We start from the raw sequence: 6,483 nt of genomic DNA, 5'->3' as shown, positions 1-6,483 counted from the left end.
TGTGTCATCTGCATAATGCAGGTTGTTAATGAGTTCCTCCAGTCCTGATGTCCCATTCTTCTTCATATAGTCCAGCTTCTCGTATTATTTGCTCAGCATACAGGTTAAATAGGTATGGTGAAAGAACACAACCCTGGCGCACACCTTTCCTGACTTTAAACAATTCAGTATCCCCTTGTTCTGTCCGAACAACTGCCTCTTGATCTATGTAAAGGTTCCTCATGAGCACAATTAAGTGTTCTGGAATTTCCATTTTTTGCAATGTTATCCATAGTTTGTTATGATCCACACAGTCAAATGCCTTTGCATAGTCAATAAAACACAGGTAAACATCCTTCTGGTATTCTCTGCTTTCAGCCAGGATCCATCTGACATCAGCAATGACTTTAACAAACAGAAATTTATTCTCTCACAGTCTAAGAGGCTAGAAGTCCAAATTCAAGGTGCCAGCTCCAGGGGAGAGCTTTCTCTATTGGTTCTGAGGTAAGGTCTTTGTCATCAATCTTCCCCTTGTCTAGGAGTTTCTCATCAGAGGAACCTCCATCCAAAGGAGACACGCCACTCCCGGGCTTCTTTCTTGGTGGTGTGAGGTCCCTCTCCTCTCTGCTTGATTTCAGAAGAGATTGACTCAACATACATCCTAACTCTGTAGATTGAGTCCTGCCTCATTAACATAACTGCCTCTACTCTTGCCTCATTAATATCATAAAGGTTAGGATTTATAACGCAGGAAAATTATATCAGATCACAAAATGGTGGACAACTGCACAATACTAGGAAGCATTGCCTAGCCAAGTTCATACACATTTTTGGGGGACACAATTCAATCCATAATGGCAGGCTTCAGGGTCAGTTTACTGGGCATCTTACTGACACAATCAAGTCATCAAAGACTCAGTTTCTTTCCATCTTTCTCTCTCTATTGTTCATAGAAGAGTCTTCCTAAAACTGAATATCCCCTTGTGGTCAAAGGATAACTTCCACTAGAAATTGGATCTTTATGTGCCCTCCTTCATATGCACTAGGACAGGCAGGGCAATTCTCAAAACTATAAGACAAGAAGTCTTGAGACTCTGCAGAATGGATCTTTTTAAATCAAACCCTAGGCCTCAGAAAATGTCTGGAAAAGTGTTGATTGGATTAAGCATAGATTACTTTCAAACTAATCACTGGCTAAAGAGTATTATGGGATTACCTGATTGTTTAGACCAATTTACAATCACTGTTTGTTGGAGAAGTAGGAAAAGTTAATCCCATCTAAATCAAATGGATATTACATAATCAGGGAAGAAGGTAAGGAACATTATAAAGACAGGTTCAACGTCCACTAGAAATTCACCGAAGAGCAACTGACTTAAAATTGAATATTGGGCGTAACTCTTTTTAGAAGCTTTTTAGCAACTCCTACCCTGGGAAATTCTCACTGGCTAGTTCTTCAATTGCGGAATGGAGAAGGAACCCCCCTGTTGCTTAATCTCCCTTCCTTAATATATTTCTCAAGTTCCTTCGTCACCCCACATCTAAGGCTCCATAAACCCTTCTCCCTGGTGTTGCCACCAGACAATTCAAAATTTCCATCTTACCACTTTATAATCCAGAGAAGTTAACTCCAAATCAGTTTTGCACATATGCAATACATTAAGGTGGTCTGTTAAACAAAGAACCATTCATACCAAATATAAACCCCTTAGCAGAACAGAAGAATCTACAGAGGTTTAAAATTTTGACCTGTTTCTTTTAAACACAAACAAATTTTTATTCTTCTTCTATCAAACACTTTGAGAGAGACCTGGATAGCTTTTTTTTTTTTTTTTTTTTAACCAATATGAATTGCGTTTAGAAAAGAGAAGTAACAATACAGCCAGGGTGTTGTGTGTTTATCTGATTTTTTTTTCCTGTTCATTGTTTTCAATAAATACTTTTTCCCTTCTCCTACAATAATAATTACTTAGTGAATTGATAACTCTAAATAAGCTATCTACAAATACGTTGTTGTTGCTAGTTGCCATTGAGTAAGCTCCAACTCATGGCAACCTTATGCATCACAGAACTCACCAGCCTTCTGTCAGTTTATCTGACTGTGGTGGCTTGCATGTTGCTATACTGCTGGAAGGCATGCCACCAGTATTTCAAAACCAGCAGGTCTGTTCTCTATAAGGTTGGAAATAATTTCAAGATAATTATGAAGTTAAATTATTCGATGCCTCTCCAATATTTCATAGAAAACTCCTTATAGAAATACAGGGTGATAATTTTGCAAGCATATAGTTTTAATGGACAATTTATTATGTTTTCTACATGTTTTTCTTGTTTTGTTATGCTATCAACGTCCTTATTTCTTCCTCCATGAACAACAAATGAATTTTGCTTTGAAGAAAACGATCTTCTCCCATTATATATATACAGTCTACTAAAGTCAATCAAAAGAATTGGCTTCCCCCATGTTTCTTAACTCCAGTAAGATACCTTCTCCCAGGAATTTGAGACAGTGGCAGAGAAGGGGTGAGAAAGACTGAAAGGGGTGAATTTGTTTTACCCCATTAGCAGCAGCAGGTGAGATCCTCTACCCATTGTTGTTACCAAGATTCCAAGAGCTGCCCTGATTCTTATATTTTAGGTTTCATTTTGAATAAGCTATCTTTATATCCTCCCAAGAAATTACTTCCTGCCTAAGGTAGTGAGGGTAGTCTTCTATTACCTACAACAGATGCATTGTAAATAACATAAAGTATAATGCAAACAAATGAGCCAAGATGTAATAGGGCCAGGTGAAGAACCTAGGTCTCCTAACACTCAGCACAGTGGCAGTTCTACCATGTCATGCTGCCTCTAAGTACAAGAACCAGAACAAATGTTCTCCAAACATCATAAAGGCATTTTCTAGTGGAAATGTGGTCTTTAACACTGGGATAGATTAGCAAGCAAAGAAGGATGTAGTAACTAGTTTAGATCCCATCCAACAATGGCAAAGAACAAATTGGATATTATAGATTTTGGCACTTTATGATTGTACAATCTTCTTAGCCAGATCTGCTGTGGATTACACGAAAATATTGAGCAAATCCCATGTAAGACCTTGTAGTGATGGACCACCTGGCAGATTCTTGGGCCTTATCAGAAAAATCTGGGGATTTCTGAGTTTTCATTGTTGCTGCTGCTACTGCTGCAGCTGCGGAATTCCGTTTTGTGATTTCCGAATGAGTTAAAAAGAAGCCTTCGATAAAGACTTTAATGTAGAGCTTGCATCAGTAATAAAAGTCGAGGTGGTTAAAATTTAAAATCATCTTCTAGATGTGCAAGAATAAAATGTAATGCTCTTTTCTGTTCATTTTTTTCTCCCGAGTTTCGGTGAGGATCAAACTCCTTTGAATGAATCTCAATATCTCCGGCTTCTAGAGGGTGAATGGAGTCTCTTATTTGCTTCCGCTAAATCAGGAGTATGACAGCCTCCTGGGTAAAACTCAAGCTGAAATTTACGATAGAGGAACTACTGGAGGAGGAGGGAAGATGAATTCAAAGGGAAACAAACCAACAGACTGAGAGAACTAAAAGCTGACGCATATCAGTGCTGAAAACATTGGCAGATTGCCACAAAGTATTTTGGCAGAAGGTATTCAAGTTTAGAAGAGCTAACTTTAGAATGAGGAAAGACAGTTAACTGGAGGTAAAAGCAAAAATGAAAGTGGATACAAAGGAAAAAAAGTAAAGGAATCATCAAAATTGAATTCAAGAGGAGATGCCAACAGTTTTTTGTTTTAATGAGAAAAAATGAAAAAAAATTTTTCCTTTTTACTTGCTGAAGAATTACTGAAAATGAAGATCCATGGTAACTAAGCAACAACACTGAAGTTATCTTTGATTTAGTAAACTGTGCTCTAAACAACAGAGAAAGAACATGAAAGTGTAATTTTCTTGACCCTGCTATTGCAGATTTGAAAACAAAGGGCCGTCTCCTTCCATTTATCCACTCACCAAAGCCCCATTGATGGAGGTAAGGCACAAATAGTCTTAGCAGAAGACTCCTTGTCTTCACAATGCAGGACACCAGATCAATATTTCTAGCTGCGTTATTTAAAAAAAAGTTTCAATTAATCCGTTTAAAACCTTTTTTCTTACTTGAGTTACAAAATAAGTAATTTGACAAGTTTATTTTGAATAATTGTGAAAGCATGTGAAGGGGAAAAAAAAGAAAGCATTTATATACGATGGAAGTAATCTACTGGTATAAAAAGCAGAAACTGAATGAAATTTGATGACAAATTCAGTTCCTATATCCTGAGTTATTTCCCCTCTAGAAAACTTTGGAAACCCTGGAGGCATAGTGGTTAAGTGCTACGGCAGCTAACCATAAAGGCCGGCAGTTCGAATCCACCAGGTGCTCCTTGGAAACTCTATGAGGCAGTTCTACTCTACCCTATAGGGTCGCTATGAGTTGGAATCAACTCGACCGCTACAGGTCGGTTTTTGGTTGGTAGAACACGTTGTTTGTTTTCTGCTTATCTGGATCACAATCTGGCATGCTAAAAATGTGGCTTGGAAGTCATCTTATTTTCATTTTTTAAAACTATTATTACTTTTAGGGGCTTATGGCAAGCTCCTTTAAAACTGTGAAAATACGATAGAAACAAAGCTTAAATTATAGGTGCGTTCAGGCTACAAGTAGAAAGTTTGAATGATCAAAGTTGGAAAACAAAACTAAATTCTACACCTGCACAATTAAAACAGTTGTTTTGTTAATTTTGAAAACCTGAATTGTCATGTGTTTCTTTCTTTAGACATTTAGACTTTTTATTACTGATTTCTAAGCTTACTGAAGCTTTGTCTCAACAGAAAACATTTTGAATTACTGATTTTTCTTTTTAAAACATTCCTCTATTTTTGCTTTTTTGTATATATGAACCTTAATGCAATATTTATTAATTACCATTGTTCATGTAAGCTGATATCAGCTATCAGACAAAAGTCAGATGACTAAAATTTACTATTCTTACTAGTTATTTTGTTAATTTTCTGTAAGATATTGAAGACCTAGACATCAGATTTATTCATGCTGTGTAACACAAAAAAAAAAAAAAACCTTGCTGTTGAGTCGATTCCGACTAGTAGCGACCCTAAAGGGGAAAGAAGAACTGCACCATAGGGTTTCCAAGGAGCACCTCATGGATTCGAACTGCTGGCCTTTTGGTTAACAGTTGTAGCTCTTAACCACTATGCCATCAGGGTTTCCCATGCTGCAAAAGAGGGTCAATATTATTAAGCAAACATGCTAAAAACTGATTAGTTCCTCGGTAATTTTTATTCTTGTAGTTGTGCAGACAGTGACATCTACTTAGAATAGTGTTGTTTTAACATTTAGACCTATTTCTAACCTGGATGGAAAAGAAGTGAAAAAATGGAGCTCAAGTTTCAAGACTTAATTAAGCTTTTTCTGTTACTAATGAAATATTTAAATGGTTACATTATTTTAACATACTCAAAACTGAATCAAGAAATGTAATATATGGCAAGATTTAAAGAAATATAAGCAATTCAATAAAATGGGTACTTTCATCTGTAAGCAATTAGTGCTTAGCTTGACCATTATTTTATTATTAAGGAGACTCCTAAATTCGGAAAGTCTCTTGATCCGTGGATTAATCAAGGAAAAATCTTTCATTAACTACAGGCTTTTATAGAAGAAAAAAATTACCATTTTTCCTTCAGTTCTTCTAATGAGCACTAATGACGCCAGTGAACGACAAATTTTGAAAGTCTAAACAGAACATGGTAACATATAGAGCATTTATTTTCCCAGTGTCTGTTTCTCTCCCCTTCGAGAGATTACGTGAAACTATGCTGCTACATTTAATTCCAATCCTTAAACTCCTTCAATTTCCAATTATTGAATGATTAATTTAAACCGAGGGGGCTTCTTTTCTAAAACCACCAGTTGTATACCAAATTTTCTTAAAGGTTTCTCACTAGGTACTTTACCTTTCTCCTTAAAGGGTCAAAGACACTCAAACTAGACAGGATTGTTTATAATAAAATATGTAGATAAATACCCCAATAATTTGGAATAAATAAGTTAGCAATTCTGCATGCAAAAAACACCTACTTTTTAACAGCTCTGTGACACTGGGAAAGCCACTTACCACCTCTTGTTTGCATTTTCCTTTTTCATACAGAAGTTGAACAAGATGGTGGTCTGTGGTGTGATAGATAGCTTTTATAGGGCCTTTCTCACCATGGTCTTGTAATTTTCACCAAAGTATTGGATGGGGCTATGCAAATAAGGTGCTTGTGGCCCACTGAGGGGATTGGACAGCTTGTTAATAACACCAGTAAGATGCATGGCATGCTTGTGAGGGTGGGGCCATGCAAATAAGGTATATGGAATCCTAACAAGGGGATTGGTCAGTTTTGCCATCCTGCTAGTTTAAAAGATAACCAATCTCAAAGCAAAGGGGGGATCACTACCACCAAGAAGAAGACACAGGAGTA

Source organism: Elephas maximus, chromosome 10 (assembly GCF_024166365.1).
Source record: "Elephas maximus indicus isolate mEleMax1 chromosome 10, mEleMax1 primary haplotype, whole genome shotgun sequence".
Lineage (NCBI taxonomy): Eukaryota > Metazoa > Chordata > Mammalia > Proboscidea > Elephantidae > Elephas > Elephas maximus.
The sequence above is the reverse complement of the archived record's forward strand: the minus strand, read 5'-3'. Positions refer to the sequence as shown.